At 36.7% G+C, this 26,637-nt stretch overlaps 2 long non-coding RNA genes across 2 annotated transcripts in view; both read right to left on the reverse strand.

Annotated features, from left to right (window-relative positions):
- The window catches only part of LOC136558324 (uncharacterized), a 76,545-nt gene that overhangs the window by 34,588 nt on the left and 15,320 nt on the right, over positions 1-26,637 (reverse strand). The window lies entirely within an intron of this gene.
- On the reverse strand, positions 184-24,668 carry LOC136558325 (uncharacterized). The gene is made up of 4 exons (XR_010783854.1): positions 24,646-24,668; positions 21,370-21,444; positions 20,822-20,890; positions 184-241 (listed from the first exon to the last, which is right to left on the reverse strand). It is a non-coding gene; the product is annotated as an uncharacterized lncRNA (long non-coding RNA).

Genomic DNA, 26,637 nt, shown 5'->3' on the forward strand with positions numbered 1-26,637 from the left:
ACACACTAATTAATAAATGTGTCACTAATGTAGATACATACTCCAGATAGAGCCATCTGCACACATAAGGTAAGGGAAGAGAGAGAAGAAATTGCAAGCAGGCAATCTGGGACATTTACCCTTGCAAGAGGCTTGACTGGGCCAGAAGATCATATTCTGGAGCAGCTCCCAATACTAAAGATGCGTCAGTCCATTCTCTCCTATCAGGCTGGACAACCTCCAAGGGTTTTCTCACTCCTGCCTTGGGCACATCAAAAAAATCATCACAGTAACACACGTTGCAGATTGTAATATCATGCAGATTCCAGCAGAGAGAAGAGGGAGTGCCAGCTTATTGAATACAACTTAAGATATCAGGAGGTATCCATCATAAGTAGGAACCAAATTCTGGGATGTTGTCAAGTGACCCTAGCTCAGATCAGTAAAAGGAGATTAGAAAAGGTCACCCTCATTGCAGGGTGATCAGGGTTCCATGATCCAATGTGTCCAATTTCTTATCAGCACATCTGATATAGTCTTATCAACTCTGAAAGATATTTTCTTACCAGCTCTAAAAGACTTTCACTAGTGGTCTGGCCTGGATTAAAGCTGGAACCTGCAGCAAGAAGATTTCCAAGCATTAATCCTTTGGGATTAATTCCAAATCAATCCCAAATTTTTTAGTCTGTACTTCTTTTTAAATAAATTTTCTGTGAATAAGAATGAATTTGCAGAAATTCAAGGAGGTGTATACAAAGAGTACTTCTTCATTTCTGAAATGAAGAAATACATTCCAGATTTCATTCTGGAAAACAGTATCAGGAAATCAAAACATGTACAGAATGCATAAGGATGACACAGGAACTAATATTATTGCTATTATATGTCAGTCATAATGTCACTAAAAACCTTGTGAGTTCTCATGGATTTGAGCTTGTATGGAAACTGCACTTATTATGTACTGCTTTTAAAACACAATTGTTTAGCATATTACAGTTTCTCTTAGGTCACTGAGTTTTTTTTCTGAAATACATTAAAATGTAATAATAACAGCCCCCACAGTTCAGTACAAAAGTTTAGGATTTTCCTCTATTATGACAGAGGACACATCTAAGCATTACATTAGCAAAGTGTTTACCTCACTATGCTGAAATTATATCAGTGAAGAATACCTGCTCTAGGGCATCTAGCTGTCTCTGTTTGTACTCCATGAAAATCTTTCATCAGAAAGTGCATCCCCAGCAAGTGCATTTCTGGAGCATTAAGTTATCTGTATCCTGTGTGATATAAATTCTTTCCTTAAGGTCAGCTGAAATGTAAATTCTGCCCTTCCCCTCAGACTCTATTTAGATCTGCAGACAACACTGTATTTGTCAAAATATCTCCTCGTAGAAATGTGGCCAACTCTATTTACAGATTGATACTTATGCACCAAGGACTGATACCAAATCTTGGTTTGAGTTATTTAACCCAAGGAAAGGAGCCAGTCTATCCCTGTTTCATCAGAAGATTGATTACCAATGGCCACTTGCCAAGGCTAAACTGATCCAATTTGAGAATAGATTTCAAGTCCAGACAGTTTTTTCAGGAGATTGTTTTCTTCTATGCCAGCTTTCCGCTCCAAAAAATATAGGAATGTCCAAAGTTCAGAGTTGTAACGATAAGTTATAAATTCAGAATCAAATATTACCTGACTCTGCAATGCGTGACTGAAGCTGCAAATAAAAAAAATTTTAAAAAATTTAAAAGTGCAAATAGCTTTTGAGAAGTAGAACCTGAAAGTCATCTCAAATCAAGTCAGCACTGAACCCTAACAACAGCCCATATCGAGTGAACGTCTGCTATTCCACATATGTTTTATGTATATATTTCACATATGTTTTATGTATATATTTCACATATGTTTTATGCATATATTTCACATGTCTTAAGCATGTTAGAGTGATTTCCATATTCTTTGGAGAATGACTTCTTATTTCAGTCACTCAATATGTCAATAACTATTCAGAATTACTGAGAGTGGGACAGTAGCCCTCAACCACATACTAGCTTCTCTACAGTCCTTCTGTAGGCAATTTTCCAGAAAGGCTTTGGCTCCCCAAAAGCCTACAGTCTTTGCTGAAAAGCAGGAAATATAACCAACAACGTGGGACTGCTACAAGTAAGACAAAGAAAACTTTGAAGATCACTAAATCTGAGATCCAAAAAGACATCTGATTGTATAACAGAGGCCACAGAGTTTCATCCAGGTACTTTTGCAGTGAGCCATATAATTTCTGTTTGAACAAAATATATCCTCCATAAAGGCATTTTGTCTTATTTAGAAATGTCAAGAGAGAAAGAATTCACTTCTGGGTAGTTTGTTCCAGTGGTTTACGCCAACAGTATTTCCAGAGCCTACAGAATGAAGAGATATTTTTTGCACTTATATAATTCCAGCCCTCATCTCTGCAGACAGAAATTCATTAAAATCAACAGACTTCAGCCATCACTGATTTAAGCCAAAAACTTTAAGTTTCATTGACTGTCTTTACTTTTAATATAATCAAATTTTTTTCACGCCAAGTATCCCCAAGATGTTTACTTGTTTGACAGGGAGTAGAAAGAGGTGGACCAATTTCCTATACTGAACTGTTTCAATTGGAAAAGCACTGCGGATGCTTTGGTGTGTGGAGAGCAGGAAAGATATGGATCTTCAAAAAATTACCCAAAAAGGCATGGTCATTCATTGTTGGCAAAAAAACTCATGATGGGGCAAGTACAGCCTGGAAAGAAAGTCAAGCATTTGCTAAAGGACTGAATTATCTAGATGATGAGTTTAGCATGGACCAAGGAACACAGAGGGTGGTTGTTCTCAGTGCAAGATCATCCTTTTCCTCTGCTTTGGAAGTGCCTTCCCACCAACCCACTTAGGTGAACAGATTTTGTATTGCCTTCAATTAATTCTTGCAACCACTGTCTTCATTCATTACACGCTAAACGTGGTCAGAGTCTCCTCAGATGTTTGCAATAAAGCTGGTGCAGTGAATGGCTCTGTGGGGTGGGTTCATCATCATTGCAGTCAGCAGTTACTGCAAGCACTCCTAACTCCAAAACTGCCATAGATGCAGCCAGCTTCTGCTTGTCTCTCACAGCCAGCCTTCTAGCAAACAAATGGAAATGGCTCTGCTTTCCTGCAAAGAAGCACAGAGTAACAGCCCTTCACATCAGCCAAAAGCTCCAGTTCAGCTGAGAAGGGAAAGAGTTGAAGTTTGGATGGGACTTGCAGTTAAAGTTTGGATATGGAAAAGGGAACTCAGGGCAGCAAAGGTTCATGAACAAGAATAGTTGGAATGAAGAAAAAACCATGAGAGGAATTAACAAAAAATTATGTAACAGGCAACGTCATCTTCATCAAAGATTTGTGGATACTCCTGAAAAGCACCCTATTGTAGGCTACAATGTTGTTCTTTTAGATTTTATATATAACAGGGTAACAGCCCTTTGGGGTCTTTCTGGAGCACAACAAGCATGCTGCTAGAAGGTGTCCCATGTATGGGTTCAAGAAGAAAATTTATAGGGATACCAATATTGCAAACATGGGCTCCACCCTGTCTATCATGGTAGTATTATTAGTTATTTCTCCTGGCGTCTCATAATTCTGTTCTGCTGGGAATACATTTGGGGAAAGCAACCTTTAACACCTGAACTGCCACTCTACTAAGTATTTCTCACAAAAAATTCACAAAATCTCTTACATAAGCTAAATTGCATTTTCCCATTCTTCATAAGAGCAAACCTTGAAAACTTTCATTTTAGGACTAGCCTCTGTCTATGCTTTGGCGTTAAGAGAAATACGAGGAACAACCTGATGTTGAATGTAAAATCACTACTTGGAACTCCAGAAATTTCCTTGCCATTTAGCCTTTAGACACAAGATGGCAGCAAGAAATTCATTTCACGCATTTGCTCCCAGTAGCTCAGCATTACCTGGCAGTAACTGTTAAAGATATGGGTTTGTGGGCTTGGTTATTGTGAGTACCTGATGGCACACACAAACACTCGTGCCCTCACACTCTTCTCCTAACACCCATGGCCCTGAACTCTGCTGTTGGCTCCTGTCATAATGACCAAATATTTATTGTACTGCATACACAACTGTGCACAAAAATACTTCTATGGCAAACAATGTTGTTAAGGTGTGTTAAGCACAGCCATTCTAGTGGACATAAATCAGTGGCAAACTCATTCATTAAGTCTTACTTTATTAAGTGGCCCTTTGTTCCTATTCTTTCCTACTGTGATATTTTTCCTTTCTCATAATTTTAGCTTTTAGGACCTAGAGTCTTTAGCAGTCCTGAATATTTCCATCTTTCTTTTTTTTTCTTTAGATTTCTCCAACTTGTCGTGTTTTAGAATGCATCTGATCCAAAGTACCAGCTTTAGAGCTGTTCATGAAAGATTTTGCATATTTCTAAATATTCTGTGTCAGAAGGAATTTTTACCCTTTAAATTCAAAAATGAATTTAAATGAAAAATGGGGTTTTCCATTACACAGAAAAATTATCTAATTTTACTCCATTGAGGAATGAACAGTTGAAAAACTCAGATTAGTCTACAACTCAAAAATTTCCTTAGCATTTGTGAAGCATTCACAACTTTTGTTGATAAGATAAACTGCTCCAAGGACTCCTATGACCAATGGAGTGCTCTAAAATTAAAGGTTTTGAACCAAACTTGCCACCAACAACCTGTAACAGATTCAGATATTCTGTGTATCAAAGGAACTTACATATAATACAGACACACCATAATACCTCATATGAATTAAATAATAAAGGAAGTTAAAGAGAACCCAGGGCATTCCCTCAAATAAGGCAACATTCTGGAGCAACATTTCTTTTGCTGCAAACAAGCCAGAGCGACACTGACATTGCTTCACCTAATGCTGAAATAACATGACTAAAACACATTAAATGAAATGTTTTAAAATGTAGGAAACTCTAATAAAGGTAACCATATATACATCTGGTTTTATCCATCCACCTCCTAAATTGATCAAACTTCCTTGTAGAGAAGCCACTGATTTTAATTACACAGCCCATCAATGATGTATGTCTGTCTACTTTACTACATATTTTCATTGTCTTCCTTTAAATCATTTTCCTCAGACTGTTAGCAATTGCTTTTTTCAAGTGTCTTGTTAAAACAGGACTGTCAGATAATACATATTTAATCCTTTACTATCTCAAAATAAATATTCTGGTTCATAGTAGCCAGACATTGCACTTGACATTACAAGGACACACAGCTATTATATCATCTTGTTTGGGAAACATGTGATACACAAGTATACAGAAAATTTGGCCCTCTGTTTAAACCTTGTAAGTGTTCCTTTCCCCTCAGAAATACATATTTGTCTTCCAAAAAAAACATCTCACAAGATTAATGAATATTCCCTTTGTTAAAAACTTTCATATTCTCTGGTCAAGAGGAACTATGTCCAGCTAGTAATTAATCTACACTCTGGTTCAAGGACAGAATTATTTACTTACAAACTTGGAATGCCAGAGATCGAAAACACATTTTTATCAGGATACTGACAATACTGAGAGTTGAGGTGAGGTCTGAAGAACTCAGATGAAATTCTTAAAATATTTACCACAAAATATCTTCAATTATTTACCATTTTTAGCACTGAGGTTTTCACTGAGGATCAGTATGTCTGTCTCAAACTAAATAAACCTAAAATGAGACACAAAACTACATTAACTTTTTTTTGCTGGAAGTAGTCCTGATGTTCCCACAAATACTAGAAATATGTGCAGCATGTATTGTCTATTTAGATGGAAATCAATTCTTCTTTTCTTCAGGAATATTATTTCTAGCATAACATTTTAGAGACCCTGCACTTATTCTTTTCTATTCAAAAAGTTCAGAATATGTTCTGATTTGACCTGCATTTGAATAGCTGAAGACTGAATTGCATTTTTAACTTTTCCAGATAGGAATTCCTATTTTAAAAACATTTGTTTTTATCTTCTATATAGAGAGTTCCCTTCAGAAAACAAGCAAAAATCTCTCCCACCAATCTAATTACAACAAACAGACTCCCAGGGCCAAAACTTCACACCCCATTGTCTTCCTGAAAGATTTTGTCATGACCTGAAATCTTCACACCTTCTTCTGGTAAACTACAGGCAAAAGATGGAAGCAGAGATATAATTTTTATTTGTCATCCTGGGAGAAAAAAATCCTGGCACTTCCAGTAAATTGCTGCCCAACTTCAAGGTGAGTGAGATTTTTGATGAATCTCCTTAAGCTGCAAATCATGCAAGGAGAAGCACAGACCTGTCACCGGGATGCCTCACATGGAGTAACTCTGGGACAGTTTTCCACTGACACAGCACAAAGCAGGCAGACTCAGGAGAAGAACCAGAGCCAAAAGGTTCAGCTGGAAGAGTAGAAAGCTGTGCCTGATTTTTCCTCATTGTCACCTGTCAAGGGTAAAAATCTCAGCATCCAGGGTTCCAGCAGCCCCCCAGTTCTGCACTTGGTGCAAAGCCTTCCTCCACTGAAGCTGGCAGATCTGAATTGCAACAGAGTGCAGCTACCAATTACATAATTTATAAAGTCAGCCAAAATAATGTAAAATTAATAGTTTGTTTCCCTTCCCATGTATTTATGAACAAATACAACTTGAAAATGTTCAAATATTGTTTATATGTGCTTTCCACAAATGCTCAAGCAATCATATGGTACAAATACTATATATATATATATCAGTGAGCTCCTCAACTGATGCAAAGTATTCATAGAAACCATATTTTAAAGCTTCATGATGAACAATGGTGCCAGGCACTCAAAAATTTATCCAATGTTTTAGCAAAAGCCATCTTTTACATGCACCAGAAATTAAACACTTAAAATTACATTTGAGTTTCAAATTTATCTGAATCAATACTCCCAGTGAAATTATCAATAACAATCTTTTTTTAATTATAAAATTCGTTAAATCTGAATCATGAATAATTCAAAATATCTGCTTTGTTCTTAAAATGTAGTGAAGTAAAGTGAGAATCTACATTTATCAAATAAATTATTCATTGCAAGATTAGTCATTCTGTTCTGCCAATACACATCACACAAACAGATTCAATTACTAGAATTATGGCTTGAGAAGAAACCTTGTCTGATCTTATCTTACAGTTTCAGCAAAATCACTTAGTCAAACATAGGACTTCAACATGAAGGCTATCATTAGGATAATGTCACATATCAGAGAAAATAAATGTAGGCTGAAGAAACCACTTAACCTAACAAATCTTCAAATAAAAACAAATAATGTAGCTTAAAAAATAAGTTATTTGACACCAGTGAAATAATAGGCTGTTCTGGAAAGAAAAGGGTATTATAAATTTTTGAAGAAAAAGATAGTTATTAGAGAGTATAAATATTATAGGCACAACATTTTTGAATACTGATATGAAATTTTGCAAGAAAGTAGGAGTCTTTAATGTGGATTGCAGCCTGAGACTCAGTTACTTTAGAAACCATGACACAAAGAAACTTTTAATATTAGCTATTTAAATCCTTTGTCCCATTCTAGTACATCTAGTGAATCAGGTTCCTCAGTGCAGATAACCTGCAACAGAGCTACATAAAACTATTTTGCTGGAAAACAGAGATTTCAATCAACTCAAAACATATTAAATATGGAAACAAGAATAATTTTTTTAACTATGTGACATTAGAGATATATGATATTTTAAACTGAAGTGAGCCCTTATCCCTTATTATTTGTGCAATATTTGTTATAAATCATAAATGTAATTTGTTTCATTTTGCCTAGACTTTTTTATACTCAAGAAACATAATGACTGCTCAGAATCAAACCGAAACTAAGTGGCACACACAGAAGTAAAACACAGAGACCAAACAGGTATTAATTTCAGAAAATACAAGTATTTCCTACCAAGAGGTTAAAAATAACATAATATTGGAAGAAATTATTGAATGGTTTACAACAATTTTGGTTTTTCCTTCAATCTGCAGGTCTTAAAAATCCTAAAGAAGAGAAAATTTAATTTCAAATGAAATAACTAAATCTCAAGTTGTCGCAACTGAAAAACAAGCTTCACAAAATTAAGAAAATGGTTTTTAAAAATTAGAAACCAGAATGCAATTAAAACCAAATAATAATAATTTGTTTGTTGGGACAAACAGATTGATACTGAGATTAATCTGATTCATGATTTTTAATGTCTGCTGCAACAGATTACTTTCAACTAACTGACTTACTTTTATTTCATATCATATAGTATCATAGAATCACAGAATGGTTTGGCTTAGAAGGGACCTTAAAGATGACCCCATTCCAACACCTTCCACTTGACCAGGCTGCTCCAAGCCCCATCCAGCCTGGGCTTCAAAACTACCAGGCATGGGGCAGCCACAGCTTCTCTGGGTGCCCTGTGCCAGTGCCTCACCACCCTCACAGAAGAGAATTTCTTCCTCATACCTAACCTAAACATCTCCTATCTACTCTCTTTAGCATGTTTGATGTCATTCCCTGTTTTCTTATCACTCCACTATAAATAGCCCCTCTCCTGTTCTCTTATAGCCCCCATAGGTACTTGAAGGTACAAAAAGCTCTCCCCAGAGTCTTCTCTTCTCCAGGGTGAACATCCCCAGCTCTCTCAGCCTGGAGAGGTGAAATCCTTTCCTCCAACCTGTCAACTGCACCCCACAGCTTCATGCCGTCTTCAGACTTGCTGAGGGTGCCCTCAATCCCAGTGTCCATGTCACCAACAAAGATGTCAGGCAGCACTGGTGACATTTTGACCCCTGAGGAAGGCTATTATCATTAATATCATTAATAAAAGGCAGCAGTTCTTAAAAGCCAGTGTTCAACAAAAAAAATAGAACAAACACATTCTAGACATTGGCTTTGGTCTCATTGTAGTGCAAAAGTTCTTCTCATTAAATCTTATTTGAAGACATAATATTGAAAAAGAAATCACCCAAGAGAGAACATTGTCTAATGTCCAAGTGTATTTGCGCTGAGTTCGCAAGTGGAAATATTTTTCAATGCCTCAGAAAAGCTTCATTAAAATTAGGACCTGAAAAAAGTACTATGCATTACGTTATCTGTGCATTATTGTATTTATATTAACAGTCTTATCCCATTGTTCAGACTCTTACACAGTAAAGCCTTGCTCTACAAAATCACCACAAAAATTACTAGATGTATCTATCTACATAACTAGAAAATACTCCAGCACTATTGAAGTCAATGGTTCTTTATAAGGAAGATTTAGTGGAGCCAGGGAAAATAATATTTATGAAAATTAGCAATACATATAGTCCTTTATATTGAACATATTTTAATATTGCACTTTACTTGTGGAACTTTACTAAAATCTGAAACTTTACTGATGCTAGGGGAGAAATACAATATGGGCTCCATATTATCCAAGGTGACTAAACTAAATAAAAAGTAGATAGACAAATAAAATGGACAATTTTAAAAAACTGAAACATTTTAAACCCACCCATATTCAAGGGAAATCCAGAGTCTATTTTGATAAATATGAAAATCTAAACATTTAAATCTACAGAGGCCATTTTAAAAATAAGTAGTTCAAATGCAAGGCTTGAATGAAAAGAAAGTAAGCAGCCAAAAACATCACATGAAAGAAATGCAATTAGAAAAATATTGTAAACCATAGAAAATTGTGTAGTCCTAACTGAGAGAGCATAGGAAAGAGAATGTGATAGGAAGGCATGTACTTTTAGAAGCAACACACTTCATTTTGTACAAAGTGTTCCCTTGGCTCATCAAAGTGTAAAGAACAAACACCAACCAGGAATCTTATTCACCCAAAAAGGATTTGTGTTATAGATGAACTTAATTAACCACCAGCTGAAGAATTTCATCCAAGATGATTAGAAACCAAATTAGTGGAACGCAAAGAACAATTTTTAAATATTTTAGAATATTTATATCCAGGAAAAAAATAGAAAGGATAAATTTAGGGAAATAAATATAAATATATATATATATATTCTCTCAAAAACAATTTCTTCACTAAGCGAGCTAGTGGAACATTCTCTAGATATTATTGCTATAGTTTAAGTATACAACTCTATGGAAAAAAGCAAAGGCCAATGTCTCATTTTCAAACTAGATTATGCTTGAGAAGGCCTCAGAACAGTTGGAGTCATTAATAACTTGGTGGAACAGGAAATAGTCCTAAAACTTGGGCAAAGAGAAGTGGAGGAGACTGAAGCAATTTGAAAGAGAAGATACAAAGTAAGCGTGATAAATTAGTGGGGAGAGGGGAATGAAATCACTTAGATGAAATTTTATGAAGTTCAAAGTTCTGCAATAAAAGAAAAACTCAAATATACAGTACTGAAAAGGGAAGGCTGGAAAAGAAAAAACTGGGTAAGTTGGACCACAGACTGAATATGAGTCAACTGTAGATGAACGTTTCAAAACAGAATAATATAATTCTGTGTTTATTAAAAATAAAGCTCTACATAAAACATGGAAGGAAATTATCCGCTGTACTAATGACTGGTAAAGCCACTGCTACATCTATTTTGGTCTCTCAATTTTAAGAAAGATGTGGTAAACTGGAAAGAGTCCTGAGGAGAACAAAGAACAAGGGGAAAATTATAAAATGTGACCTATCAGGAAAAAACAGAAGACTGAAGACAGAATTATAAACATCAGGCAATGTTGACTTTAAAAATTCTAAATTCATCACATATCCTGTTTCCATCAAAGGATGGCAAGAAATAATTAGCTTCATGTGTGAGAGAAGACTTAGATTAGATGTTAGAAAAAGTCTTTAGAGCAAGGAGACAGGCCTTCCTAGTGTGGGTGCAAGAAGGCTGATAGGGAAAGTAACCACAGCATTACTTTGCTCCAAATAAAAATTTTCAGCTGAAAATGAATAAGTAAAATGACTGCAATGAGAATAGGAGGAGGGAGACTCAGGCTCGCCAGCGAATAGCCTCTTTCACTCACAGCCTCTGTCTGCCACATCAAATACTCATGACCAGCTCTGTCCTGGTAAGAACTGGTACAGCTGCAATGGCTTGACATTTTTCTTGGTCTGTATTATCAGGTGGCATCAGACCCTGGCCTTTGTCTATGAAGTGAAAAGTGGGAAATGCTTTTATCAAAAGACAGCTGTGGAGAACTTTGGACAGTGGCCTTGCACCAGTGGTCAATTCCCTGACATCTTAACAGAGAGAGCTCCACACAAAGCTGTGCTTGTACTTCAGGGAGGTACCACACTAACTTTTCAACTATATTTCCCTCTTTGATACAGCTGTGGTTACATCCAGCATCTTTCCTCCTGCCCTTCCATTACACAGGCCATCCAAATTTATGGTCAAGTCCCTAACAAGCAAATACATTGGACAAGATAACAGCAGCAGCAAAAGAAACCACAAAATTCACCAAATGAGGCATAAGGATATTAAATCTAAAACCCTGCAGTTGCAGGAGAAATATTTATTTGCCTCCATCTTGGTATTTTGGCCAAGCATATTTGTTTGGATTTGTAAATAGTCTGGTTCAAATAAGCTGTTTTTCTGAGTAGCTGATTTTAAAGTTTCCTCTTGTGAGGAAATTTTCTTGTTGTTTTGCAGATAAAAATTGAATATATTTTGAAAAGACTGCCTACATCCATGGGGGAAGAATAATATTTTGACAGACGAAATGCCAATGTTTCTCTGCCTCATTCCTGGCCAAAGTCACTCACCAAGGTATGGGAGGTGCTGGGCAAAGGTCAGGCCTTTGGGTGCACTTTGGCTAAGTTTCTTCCTGGCTTAAGAAGGTTATTTGGGAACTATTGGCTCCAATGAATGCAGATAGTATCTGTGATTCTTTTTTTGGGTAATTCATTTGTTTATTGCCCTTACCAACATGGAAGACCTTGTTTTTAAAGAGTCAATGACTGACAATTTGACTTATGCTCATCTCTTTTTAATCTGCCCTGGGCTACAGTCGCTGCTGAAGTGTGTTATAAGGAGCACACTGCAGTGTAGAATGCTGTTCAGGTGACAGCAGCTGACTGCTTCCCTTTAGGATCTCCTTGGCAGTAAAGGCTTATCCAATCTATACACAGAAAGTGGTATCATTCTAAGGTGACTGACCTTCCACACAAGAGGTATTGATAAGCTTAATTTTCATGTTTCTGCTCTATGCTTAGGCTGAAGAGTTATAGCAGAGGTCAGCTGCTTCTCCACCTCAAATCTGGGGTGCCCCAGGGTGGCATCTGGCTCTTCCTCCTTCTGCCACAGTGCAGGATCTGAGGGCCCAAACTGCTGAACTATAACAGCCTCAGTCAAGAGCTGAGCTGCCTGGTGTGCAGTCTCACCCTGACCCAACCAAAACCTCCCTCTGCCCATGTGTGATAGAGGGGATGATAGGGGTTTTGTCAGATGCATCACCAGATGCAGCCAGATGTTGTTGGACGCCTTGCCAGAGTTTCCCCTGCAGCTGTTGGCTGTCACTGCTCCTTCTCTTACCTATTCCCAACACAGTACAGCTACATCCCACCCTTCTTGGAGCAGCTTCTCCAGTTCCAGTCAAGGCAGAAGCTTTGTGTAACACGCAGTAAAACTTTAGGCACTGAAGTGCAGCACAGGCACGACAGTAACAGACAGAACAGACTGACAACTTCTTCAAGCATTCCACCTAAGCAGGAGCTGACTATAAAAAAGCACTGGAGAACTGCATCAGCAAAAGGTTCAGAGATAAAATAAACACTGTAAACATAATACAGCCTTTCATAGTAGGAGAAAGACCGAGGGAGGAGGAACAGTACAGCCTTTGCTGTTTTGACTGGCATCACTGCTTGTCTCACTCTGACAGGTTGCCAGGTTAAGGTTTTGTTTTGAATAAGTCGTTTCCCTTTGAACAGTGGCAACTGTTACCATTGTTACCCTGTTACACTGAATATAAAACAAAATTTCCACCAGCAGCTTTCCTGCCATATGTTTATTCTAGGAGGCAGCAGGCAGCTAGGATTTGGTAGCAATCACAGTGAGGAAACATTTGCAGGACCTGTCTCAACAATATGATTGCCTCAATCACAGTAATATCATACAGAAGGAGATCTGAATTCACAACTGCTGTCCGTGAGACCTAACCTAAGAAATCTAATAATGTATTTTTTTTCTCTTTAATTGAAAGATTACTATTTCAAGAATCATCCCTCTAAAGTGCAAAGCATACACTTGAAGAATTAGTCCTGAAACTGTGTCAATCGTGTTTTAACTGCAAAGTTATTTGACAGATTTTTTTTAAACACTTTCATTTTTCTCCACAATAAATCTAGACACATCCTGGTAAAAGCAGTTTCCCATAGAAAAGTGATACGAGGGGTGTAAAATAGGATTTCATAATGGTTTCATATTAGCACGTCTCATATTAGCACATTACCATTAGGAAGATGTCTTTGAAGATCTCCAAAAGCTATCATGATTTCCCAGTTATTCATGGAAAATATTGTTATAAAATTACTCCAATTTACTTATGATGTAGGTCTTTTCTTTCAAATCATTTAGATATGAAGAAATAGATAAATTAAAGCAAATCTAATCTCTCTTTATAAGAACACCTTCACAATTAAATCAGATTATCATTACAGTGCTCAGTAGTTCATTAAAGCAGTTCTGTAAATAATGAGTGCTCCCTCTTTGCCTGAATTCCTCAAATGGACAACAAATTACCAGTGATCTCTCACTCCTAAACAAATTTTCTTAAATATTTGGTAAGATAGCTAGAAGTTCCTAGAAGTGGTTGAGAATAAACTACCCATATGGTCTCCTGGACTTAAAAAACCCCTAAAGTCTGATGTAATGTTACAGGCATTGGATGATAGTTTATTAATAACAGCTTACGTTTTTGAAAGAACCTAGAAGAGTTCGACTTTCAAATCCAAATGCCCTTCAAAGGGAAATTGTTGCTAAATCCCATAGGTTCTTTTGAAATTCCAGACATCATTAAAAACTAGGAGAGGAGAAAGATACATTGTTCTGACCTTAAAAGAGATCTACTGTCAACAATTTCAGCTGCTTGATACTGAATGAAAGGTATTAATTTTTTATGAATGAGAATGAGTGGTCTTCAGCAATCCTAGAATTTAGCTAACATTCACATTGCCCATCTTGTAGGTAAAATAAACTTCCTATACCAAAGTAGTGTAGTTTATTCATTACTCTGCAAGTAGCTAGATAGCCACCTTTGACTTGTCTAACTGCATTTCATTTTTTGAACATTAACAGGAACACTTTATACGTGTGAGATTTATGTCATGCTGAGACACTTTTTACAAGATTTATAGACCAAAATGTGAAGAAAGCAGATCTTTTGGAAGGTAAGAGAAACAAGACAAGGAAGAGGGTGTTGAGCTTTTAACGAAATATAGATGCAGATATAGTTGCAAAAATATATATACAAGGAAAAAAACCCAAAAGTCTAATCAGTCAAAATTCATTGTTATGGCAATGGATTTGCTGCAGGACAGTCTGCCTGCCCTTGTTTTAACAAGTAATTGGTCATTTCTCAGTGCCAAGTGATTTCTCTGAGCATTGAAGTTGTTGCCTTCAGTGCTTCAGCTGGAGGGAATAAGCTATTAAGAAAAATTACTATGAAAGCAGATTAAAAAATAAATTAAACACTGTATCAGAAAGGGGCCAGTCTCCACTTTTGCAAGTGGTAAATACGAGACAGGAACTCTTTTTTCCCAGTTTACCTCCTCTCCCCTTTACCTATTTATTTCCAAGCTCACAGAGTACAGGAAAAGCAGCACTAAAAAAAACAGAAGTAGGCAAGAGAGGAATACGCAGTAGATGTTAAGATATGCAAAGAAAAACATGCAAGTAAAAAACACAAATTAAATTCAAGGTTTTTGAATTTCTTTCTTTTATTTACTTGTGCTGAAGACTAACAAGCTTTTCATTACATCACATTATGATCCCATTATGTGTCATTAAAGTGTGTTACATTTACAGATTCTGAAAAACTGATGTGGTGAAGCAAGTTGCTGGAAAAAATGTATAAAGATGTTTGGACTGAAGTATTTGTATCCTTTCACTTAATAATGCTCAGTAAATAAAATCTGACAGCTTCCTTATTAAAACTATGAAGTGATGTAGAACATCCTCCCTCAAGGACACCTCAAATGTAAAATAAACAGAATGTAAAGAGGGCACACTTTTCTCTCTCCACAAAACGTTCCCATCTTTTGGCTGAAACAAAGAAGCTGCATAAAGTTAGCTGCATGTCCCAGTAATGAAGAGAAGGAATTGGAAAATAACCCTGCCAATTGAAACTGCAGGAGGTTTTTTGGCCAATGTAGTGTCAACACAGTGTCCCTTTGGCCAACCGAGAGGTTATGGAAACAACAGGAAAAAAAAAAATACATAGAGTTGTCAAAAATGTCCATGAATAGATAGGGCCAAATTTTCCAAAGACAAAAGTCTGTTTCAAGCAGACAAAAGAATCAGCATGAATTATACACCTGTATATGCCAAAGTGCCACATGAAAACATCTGAGTGTAAGTAGATGGGAACAAAGACAGAAAATAAACCAGTGGAAAATGTTCCGTCCACACTTTTTTTTTCTTTTTTTTTTCTTTTTTCTTCTTTTTTCTTTTTTCTTCCCACAGAAAGAAGTACAAGAGGAATTTTTTTCTGGATGTCAAAGCTTTCAAATTTATAAGAAGTGAAAATCTGCAAATTTCATCCACAGTATAAACTCAGCTTACATCTGCTCTGGCAATTTGCACATAAGGAAATATAATCTCTGAGTTTTGTGATAATAGTTGCACTTTCAAAACACAAGTTCTTGTATGAATGAACCAGTCATTAAAGACAGAGCGTAAAAAGTGATCATGAAGTGCCAGAATCTTCTATTGCAGAATTCTTCTAAAAGATGATGACCCACTGCTAAACATTGGGAGAGATGTAGCATCTACTGGAGCCAGTAACACTCCCTGCAACTAATTAATTAGAAGGCTGACGACCAAATAGTTGTGATTTTAGAATTCTCTGGAGACTTGACTGGATTTAGGGGATGAAACTAAACATGACTTAATTTCTTTTCAAATGTATTCTTACATTGGTGGATCCCCTATACCCTCCCAAGCCCCTTAAATGAAACAGAAAATTATTGACTAAGTCAGAGATATCTGGCAGACCTAATGGAATGCACTGTGTTCAATGACATCTGCTCCACAAAGAAGCATTACCTGTCTCTGTTCAGAATAAGCCAGCTGTCCAGTCAGCTGGAATGAGCAGTGAGAGGCATCTGAAGAAATCAGAAATAGGATAAATGCAAACTGCCTTCAGATTAATCAAGAAATGGTCTTTCCTGGCAAAAAGCCAGGCATCCAAGGGGGAAAAAAAAAAAGGATTGCCAATTGAAGATCATGTGTCTCTCTAGAGGTATTTCCATAGGGACATTTCTTTGGATCAGGATGACAGGAAGGAGATTTGTCAGTGTATACACTACATCCAAAAGCAGCTTTCCTTTGTGGCTTACATGAGATTTACATTAAATAAATCTGCTGCCAAATCAAGATTCTGGACTTTGTACACTCTCTTGAGGGACTGTTTCTTGAACAGGGGAATAAATTGTTTACATCCCTTTATGGTAAATGACAATATTTCTACAAATATTCTAACCTCTTGCCACAGGGAAAAAAAGAACCAAACCATGTTATGATTCAGGTCCGACATATACCTTAAATAAAATAATAAAATAAAATAAATATACCAGGTAGCATTTGGAGAAAATGCCCACATGAAACAGCCTCTACCAGAGTTCTTGAGGGACTGATTTTGTAAGATTCAAACTAGCATCACCATTCAGAAGCTAAGGGACCCAAGGAAGAAAACTGGAAAAAAGTCATGTTCAACTCTCCAAATCCCACTTTGCTACACAGGCAAAAGAAAAACAGTTGAAAGGGTTCAGTAAAAAAAAAAAAAAATATATCAGCAGAAGCAGAAAAGAGAAAAACATAAGCAGAGAATATAGGAGTAGTCATGGAGACAGTTCAGTTACTGAAAGGATTATAAAGAATTGAGTTGAAATGGGTGAGGTAACACAGAGACAACTTTGCCATTTGGAAACCAATGAAAGGTGGCAAAGTTACAAACCAGAGGAAGTGAAACCAACAGGGGAGGACCTGAAATTATACAGTAAAGCCATAACAAGACTTGGTGGACTAACATTCATTACTGGAAAGTGGATCTTGAAATATATGATAATCTTCTGAAAGCTAGAAAAAAAATCAGGAGTAGAATACTGCCATAGTTTAATAAAGAACATTTCTGCAAATAAAAATCTGTAGTAACGTGGACAAAACCATAGCTTTTAAGGTCAAAATCAATTTGAATGAAGGACTTTAAAATGAATTAGGGTCAGAAGTTTGCCATCGCCTCACATGGATCAAATCTGAACCAGGATGAGGGCCTCATTAATATTTTGTTGGAAGGAAAATGGCTATCAGCAATTGTATCATTGTGTGGACACATAAATTTCTGAGACATATTGGAAAAAACAAGCTACCAAATATGGTAGGACCTACTTATTTCTGAATATGATAGCCAACATATTTCTTCACTAAATGTACCGTGACTAATAAGTACCATTACAAAAAATGTTCTGGTCAGCTGGAAATGAAAGATCCAGCAGAAGACCTGGGCATAGAATTTAATCACAAGATTACAGTGAGTCACCAGAGTGATAATAAAGTACAATGTGATACTAGCCCATGGCAAAAGCAAAGTATTTCCAATAGAAATTGGGATGTATTAATGTCATTATAAAAGATAACAGCAAACTGAAGACAGTGCTCTGTCTTACGTTGTGTGCAAAGATGAACTCATACCAGAAGAGGTGGAAGGAAGGTCCAGTCATCCTTGTTAGGGAACTGAGAGTCTACTTTGGGAGGACAGAAAAAAATGGGAGCACAGATGAAATGTGGCTGCTCTCTATGAATTGTGTTAGCATGAGGTAAGAACTGGAGAACTGCAGGGTTATGTTAGGAGGGAAATAAAGAGGCCTGAATTAATTTAGGAAAGAAAAAAAGAACAAGTTTCCTTACAATCAGCTGCACAAAGCCTTGAAAGAGCTTCTTGAAAGAAGTGCAGGAGCAAAAAGTAATCATTGGCTAATGATGAAAGATAATGAGGTTAGGAATGGGAGTACATGATGAAGTTCATCCCCAGTGCAGAAGACTTCAAATAATGGTCCACTAAAACCCTTCCCCTGTTCAATGTCCACATAAAATTATTAAATGTATCTAAGATGCAGATTTTCACCAATACATACCAAGATACTCACACACAAAAATTTATACCTGTGTAATATAGCACACAAAATCAGAGAATCATAGAATGGTTTGGGTTGGAAGGGACCTTAGAGATCCTATTCCAACCCCCCAATATACTTAGTTCCCCTACGCAGAGTACAAAGCTGTAGTGATTTATATAAATGCAAGACACTGTTTAATATGTTAGGGGGTTTTTTGCACTGTATACAATAAGATTCATAAGACCTACACTAAAGAAAATGTGGAAATATGAGCTAAATCTGTGTAGCACCAGCTAGTATCAAACACCACTCTCTTTTTACAATGGAAATTACATTTTTTCAGTCCATTGTTTCCTTCTTTCTTCCTCCCACCTTCTGTTCAAAACATGAACATTAAATAAAACAAAAGGGTCACATTTAGAAAGCATAGATGAAAATAGGTGTTAACTTAGACACACATAATTTAGGCTACATTTAAAAAGGAATAATACACTACACAATGTACTTTTTTCTCCTCTGTCTCAAAGTCCCACACCACACAAAATGCTGTGTGAGTAAAATTTTTTCAGATATTGTTGTCACAAATGTTTCAAAGTTTAAAAATGCTGAAGACTTTTGTTGTGTTATCTGTGGTGGACCTGAGGAACAAACTGCTCCTAGCTGTCACTGAGTCAGTGGACTTTTAAAAGGAATGAATCATTTATGACTACTAATAATTCCTGTAGCTATGCAAGATAGAACAATGAATTCAGCATCAAAATTGCATTTTTCAGGAAATAAGTGTCTGTGAGTATGGTGTCAGAAAATAATTTCTTCTTAATTTCTGCTATTCATTTTGACAGATATGGGGATATTTCAGCTTTCCTTTACTGTAGGGGTAGTAGCTCTTGTATGAAGGCAAGACATGAGATATGGATTGAGGCTCCAGTGCAATGTAGTTTTCTTCCCTTTCACACAGAATATGAGTCTTTCTTTATACTCTACATATGAGGACCAAATTCAGAAAAGAAAGCTATGTAAAATTGACATAACTGTAAGAAATTTCAGGGCTGAGCTGAGAAAGAAACAGGGAAGATTTTCTCTAAAATTCAAGAAGCTGTTTGTATGAACTTTTCAACAGTAATATACAAAATTATACAAGCTGTTGAAATTTCATGACTAGTATCAGAATCTCAGTGCTTGAGCCTCTGCTCTCCAGACCTCAGTTAAACTCAAAATTGTCATCTTGATGTAAACTTCCTCTCTAGTCCACACAAAAAATAGCTTGACCATTCCAGGTAATGAACAGAGTTACAGAGCTTGTATGGCTCACTCAGAAAGAGCTAATATGGAACTTACACATTATAAGTGCATTTCTGCATCTCTACCTGGTAGGCACACATGACATACAGAGTTGGATAGGAATAAAGGAGGGAGGAAAACAGATTCCAAAATAATTTGCACTTGCCACTTCCAGGTATCTACACTTTTAAGGTCCACACATGAGATTTTAAATATCTGCAAACCACATCTCTCAAACCACATACAGAACAACAACAATATTACTTAATTTCTTAACTTGAAGTATGTAAAATCTCAAAGACTACTAGAGGGCACATATATGAAAAGTCAAGCTTTGGGCCTTCAGTCTGCTTCTTAACGTACTCATCACAGAAATGTATAAGTCTACAAGATAAGTCACAGAAAATACATTCAACAGCAGTCTTCAAAATTTCACCAGAACAGGAATAGAGCAGACCTCCACTGCCAAGGACAGTTTTGGTCTATCTGCCTGTGTTGGGTTCATTGGGGAATATTTTCCACTGCTTTCCTATGGCAGGACATCTAAGAAAATGTGGAGAATTACATAAAATCAGATCCACCAAAATCAAAACACATAACGTATTTGAGTAGAAACTAAGATTTTTTTCACTATTACAGCAAGTCTTCCGTGATACAAGTCCTAATATTTTGAGACATGTGCTTGCATTGCAACAAGTGATTCAAATCATTCTCAAACTTGAATCATGAGTAGATTGCTTGCAGTACATCTGTCCATCTGGAAATTTCAGATTTTGTTTATCTATTTTCACAGGAGTTTTGACACATCAAATACTTGGGGTAGCAAAAAATGACAATTCATTTTGACCACACACTGTCTAGGTAAACACATGTCAAATGAGGAATGCTGAAATCAAAACAGGCTTTAGTATTTGTCTCTCCATCAATTGCAGACTTCCTGGCTACTGGTCCAAATTTTAGTTACTGCTTCAATACTGTTCAAGAAGAAAAGCAGCACTCAGATAATTGTCAATTCTGTAGCATGAAGAGTTGAATGGCATTATATGCGTCTAACAATAATAATATTTCTACACTGTCCAAAAATACACAGAGCAACTGTTGAGGCCTCTTCACTGCAAGCCATCACACTGGGGCTGAGAGCAGACCAGCCCCACATTGAAATGATGGAAGCAAAGCTTTTGAAAATTCATGTACTTTGTATGCTGGAAATTTTAGTAGAACTGAACTAGTCCTACCTGGAGCTGGGAGCTAGTCAGCAAACTTTTAGTCATCAATGGACACTGAGCTCAGGAATCAGGGCTCCCCTTGAGAAAAAGTGAAATCTCATTACATACCCACCCAAACAATTGTAAATCCCCTGTAACCAGATGTTCCCACTACCTTAGATTTACACAAGACATAAAAAAGAACCTAAGAGGAATTTAAAAGCAACCAAAAGCCAGAGCAGTAGGAGAAGGTTTAGATTCCAACCTGCCTGAGCTTGGAAAGGCTTCACACACTCTACTTTTCAGCTTGAGCCCATCTGCAGTTTTCAGTGTGTTTGTCAATTTAAATTAGACCTTTAAAAAAATTATCTTACCACTAACTCTTTAGGTGTTATCTTAACAGCTGGGTAAATCATTTGCACTGAAATTCTGACTCCTTCCAATGGGCCCTGCCTCTCAGGCTACACGAGTTTATGAACCCCAGAGCATTCAAATGAACTCTGCAATGTAGTTGTCCATAAACACAACAAGCTCCAAAATCTCCCTCCACAGTCAACATCCCTTTACTCAATACATACTCTGAATTCCTCTTCTTCTGCTGTCTCTAATCCTCTCAAACACTTCATGCTTTCCAAAATCAACTAAATGGAGACCTGAAATTTAGAGGAGATGAAGAATTAGATAATGCAGTGTTAGTCTGATTCCCTTCCAAGCACAGAAAACAAAGCCTGAAGGTTCACTTACCCTGTGGAAATTAAAGATGTTTAAGACTAAGACAAGCCTAATCTGCAGCCTGCACCAACCATAGATAAGGAAGGGCCTTCACATGTATTTATCCATATTTATTTTTCAGGTGCACAAACTGTATGCACCACAATTCTCTGAAAACTTTGCGAAACACATCACACCATGGCAAGCAGCCATCAGAAAATGACCAGGACAGCTAAAGGAATCATTTAGAAATCAACATTCAAAAAAACCCACTTAGTAGATTATTTGCTATAAAATGTAGCTAGGATGATAGCAGAGAGCTACATAAAAGCCTTGAAAATATTTGTTTGTTTTTAATGGTTTGACTTTTCAAAATAATTGTTTTATTTAAAAATGTACTTAAAACTAAGGAGAATTAAAAATCCCACAAGTATATGAAATAAAGTATTTTGGTGTAGAAAATGTTTAATGTAAGCAGAAACAATGTCTTATCTGCGTTACATTTGTATTTTTCATTACAGTGAGATAAACAATTTTTTTCACTATGAGTCAATCTGAAATACTTTCTAATTTTTTTTTTTTGTTCAGAAAGTAAAGAGAAAAATTAATTATGCATTAAGACCTAATGGCAAAGTTTTCTCTGAAAAGAGGCTGGAACTTTCTACCAAGTTCAAATTAAGTCTTATTTGTTTATTTAAGTTCAGTTCAGTAAGTGACTATGTCCATGTACATATATAGAAGAAAATAATTGAGGTTAGCTTCTCATTTTGTCATGTTTTAGGAAGTGTGCTTCTCCCTAAATGTGGCATTCACATATATAATTCTAGCTGACATATATCACACATCACATTACATGTGGATATCAGGTTGCCAATGTGTCCTATAATCAGTGCATCATGTCCCCTGCCTGAACCCAACCTGGTCCTAGTACGATGAGGTCACAAAGTAATTAAAGTGTTAATAAAGTTATGAATTTGATGTTAGGTTTTTACTGCTGAAAGACCAGCCAGAAATTATGCTGTGCATTTTACCCTGTACAAGTGTCTGTCAAACAGGCTGAAAGTAGCCATTGGAACAGCTACTTTAAACTTCATCTTCAAGCACACCATGCAACCTGGCTTAGTGGAAAATGCCTATGAGCTACTATGCAAGGGGCCTGACATACTAAATTTATAGAACAGAAAACATGAAGACATTGGTTTTCTACCTCAAGATATTAGACAGCTGTGTTTATTCTGAGAATTTTTTTACAGGTAGGAAATCAGACATTTTTTTCTAATAGGAGTAAGAATTCTTTTTAATTCCTTTTCTGAAGCCATTAGTTTCTGTCTTAGCCACTGTCTTAGCACTGTACACGCCCTCATCAAAATGAGTCAGCCATAACTATTTTCACTGGAGTCAAGCACAGGCTTCATAGTTTCCAATTCAGTGCTATTCTTTGTCATCTTTCTTATTCCTAACTCTGAAATTAAGGCCTTATGTTTTAATAAGCTGTCTTAGAAGAACTGCTGAAAGAATTTATCTGTGACAATACTTGGCAAACTCAGATTTCTGGGTTTAACCCACTGAATCACTTCTAAGGACTTTGCCATCCAGGTACTGCAGCATTTGAAACACCACCTGCAACACAGGAGTCCAGCATGTCTGACAGCTTTTTTTTACAGGCCAAAATTACCTTAGTGCAGATAGAGAGCTGCCCATACAACACACTCTGGTTGCCCCAGACAGCTCACAAGAATCCAGCCAGTCATGGATGTATCCTAACAAATCCTCTGAGGATTTCCCACATGCAGATATTATCAGCAAATAACATAGCTCCTTTTGTGACTAATGCTCCAAATGACACAATGGCTAAGGGATGGCATTCCTCATTCACTGCATGAGCCAAGCATAAATTAAACTGTTTTCATCTTTTTTAAAATATTATATGGCCACCCACCAACACCAATTTTTAGCCTTCTTTTACTCCTCAAGATCCTGTATGTTTTTTTGTTTGTTCACTGGAGCCTGATGGCAGGCAAAATTTAGTAAAAAAAATAACTGAATAACCTCTTTCCTGTCTAATGATTGGCACTGAGAGGAACTTTTAAGTTCTGGAAAGTCTGAAGGTCTTCTTCATAAAGCTGATTAGCTTCTCAGCATTCTACAGGCATTTCTGTAAAATTACCTAGGCAAGAGTGATCATAGCCAAAACCAAGATTTATTAAAAACAGAGAAAAGGGAATTCAAAGAAACAGTTTCCTGAATAGCAGTGAATTTTACACTTCAATAAACTGAATTTCTATGATGGCACATGGTAGTGATGGGATGAGACACATAACTTCAGGTAGTTTGCAAAATAAGGGTAACCTGACACAAACATCACACTGTTAATATGTTTCATCCTCACCCAAATATACATTTGAGTACACATATTCCTAATAAAATATCACAGTTCCAAATTTTTGATGGTAAGTCTAAATACTTTTTATGATAGATACACAAATTAAAACACAGTATCAGTTTACAGAAGAGTATATTCCTCAGGATCATTTCACATTGCAACATCCACACAAAGCAGATGGTTATATTGTTTTGTCTTCTGTCTTTAAACCTAATTAATAACTAATGGTAACAAAAACCAGTGACTTTACCTGACTGCAGACATCACTGGAGCAACTAAAGTAAAAGTTGGGGAAAAGTGACAAGCTTTGATCAAGTGAGAGTTGCTGTTTCTTTCCAGTTCTATCATTTCACCTAGTAAAAGGCATTAGCTCTCTATACAAAATTTTGACCTACCTCACTTTACCTAAATATCTCAGAAATATTGAAAGGTCAAAATATCTGCTGTTCATCTGCTCATTAGCTTTTCCCACTGTTAGTTACATCTCTAACTGAAGGAGAAGGGCAAAGATTAAACTGTCAATGTCCTTGCTAACCAAGTCAAAGACTGTATGCAGTGGGAATGCTCAGAGATCCTGGCTTGCCAGCACAATAAGATTTTCAAGGCCACATTTTTTAGGATCACTGTTGTGCTAAGCCAGAGCTGTGTCACTTCTCTGATATTTCCTGAACTGAATGACGTCTTCCCATAGCAGGAAAGAAAAGGTGAATGTCCACTACTGGCAGATGTGCACAAGAATGGCTGGATTTTAAAGACATACCATGTTCAGTCTTCAAGCTCTTTCTGGCCTCCACTTTTCCTAGAGTGTGGGAAAGAGAAAGGAAATCTATACAATAGTAGACATCTTCAGGGCAAATGAAAAAACTTTACACACCTTAAAATATTGTTCGCAAGTTTCGTCATGTAATCATTGCCTCCATGGGTTTACATATATCTATTCATTGAATTTATTGGCCACACATGCTTCCATCAAAATGACTTGGCCATAACTGTTTTCACTGGAGTTAGGCACAGGCTTCATAGTTTCCAATCTAGTGCTAATCTTTATCATCTTTCTTATTCCTAACTCTGAAATTAAGGCCTTATGTTTTAATAAGTGAAGAAGATACAAGATACACTACTTCCACAATCCAATAAAATTTCTCTTTTTTTAGGCATATTCACACTGGACTGAGTCTTTGTTTACAAAATGGTTAAGGTTTCTAGTTATTGAAAGAGATCTAATATATACTGAACTCCACTTTATCCATTACAGAAATCAGCTTCAGTGTTTTTTTATGAAACTGTAAAACACAGCACCAAGGAGAACCACAGATTCCAAAACTCTGTCAGAGAACCCCTTGGGCACTTCAAGAGAGATTAAATCTACAGATTGTTCAGGACAAAATAACTTGGCTTGCTTTTTGGCACCAGAAAAAAAAATACCACCATTTCTAAGACCTCAGTTTCAGTTTGCTCCTGATTTCCCAAACATCTCAAATTCTCACTGCTGGAATTCCTCATGGCCGAATTCCTTCCAGTTTTTGTTGAAGAGCCTTCTTCACAGAAATATCACAAAATTATCTCATGGCATAAAATGGGTATTTTCTAAACCCTCATCTTAACTATCTAATCCCTGCACTTAAGCCTTCATCTTCATTTCAATCATAACTGAAGGCTCCAAGCCTGATTTAGGGAAGTCAGGAGGAACAATCCCTTGGTTTAAAATAAGAAATAGACAGAACAGCAACAATACTGTACTCCTGCATTCTGAAAAGCAGTTTCAGACTCTGTAAATGTATCCTCACAGTCTACAGAGACAAGGATAGGAAAAAACCCACCACCTGAGAACCCTTTCCATGTGTCTAGGAAAGGCAACACAGACCAGCACAGACTCTTTCACTCACTAGGGAAAAAGATTCATGACCAGGGCTGTCCCTTCCTGCTGTCCTGGTGACACAGCCCATAAAGCACAGCACCCAGCAGGTATAGCATGCAAGCCTGGTTTTAAACAGAACTGCCTCATAAAACTGAACACCTGTAATTCCCTGAGGCACCCACACTGCCTAATCTCAAGCATGTAACATGACTGCACTGCAATTTCAAAGCAATATCAATTCAGACTTCAACCAAATTACATTATCTCAGTTTATGCCACTCTCTCTGTCCACATTAACTTTCTTTTTTTCATATTATTAGCTTTCAGTTGGCAAAGATTTCTTATCTGACACATTTTTCACAAACATGAACACTGCAGCAATCACTGCAGCAGAAGGGTATGAAAAGGGCAGCTGATCCCTTTAAGTAATAGTACAGATTGTTTAGGCAACTGCAGCCTCTGTTCCTCACTGACTGGTGTCAATGGCAATTAGCCATAATGGTATTTGCAATGTTGCAGAGGAAGAAACACTAATCTGTGTTTGTATTTATGTCAAATTGTGAGCCTGATGTATTGGCACTGACTGGTGCTGCAGCAGGCAAAAACCCAGAGACTGTAAATCTTATTTTCTCTTTGAAATTTCATGACATAAGAACTGTACTTCCAGGCACTTTTGTGCTCTTTTGCTTGTCAGAAATGTGGAAAGAAAAAAAAAAAGCAATGCTAAAAAAAAATGGGACTTTTCTATATGGAAAGTATTGCCTTTCCTTCAGAAAAGCCAACTATTCAACCTTTTTGAAATTTGGTAAGAGAAAACCAAATAATTTTGGCCAAAGCCACATAGAAATAGTTTGGGGGTTTCCCACAAAAAGCCCTGCAAGTTTCTAAGAAATG

Source organism: Molothrus aeneus, chromosome 6 (assembly GCF_037042795.1).
Source record: "Molothrus aeneus isolate 106 chromosome 6, BPBGC_Maene_1.0, whole genome shotgun sequence".
In the NCBI taxonomy this organism is placed as follows: domain Eukaryota; kingdom Metazoa; phylum Chordata; class Aves; order Passeriformes; family Icteridae; genus Molothrus; species Molothrus aeneus.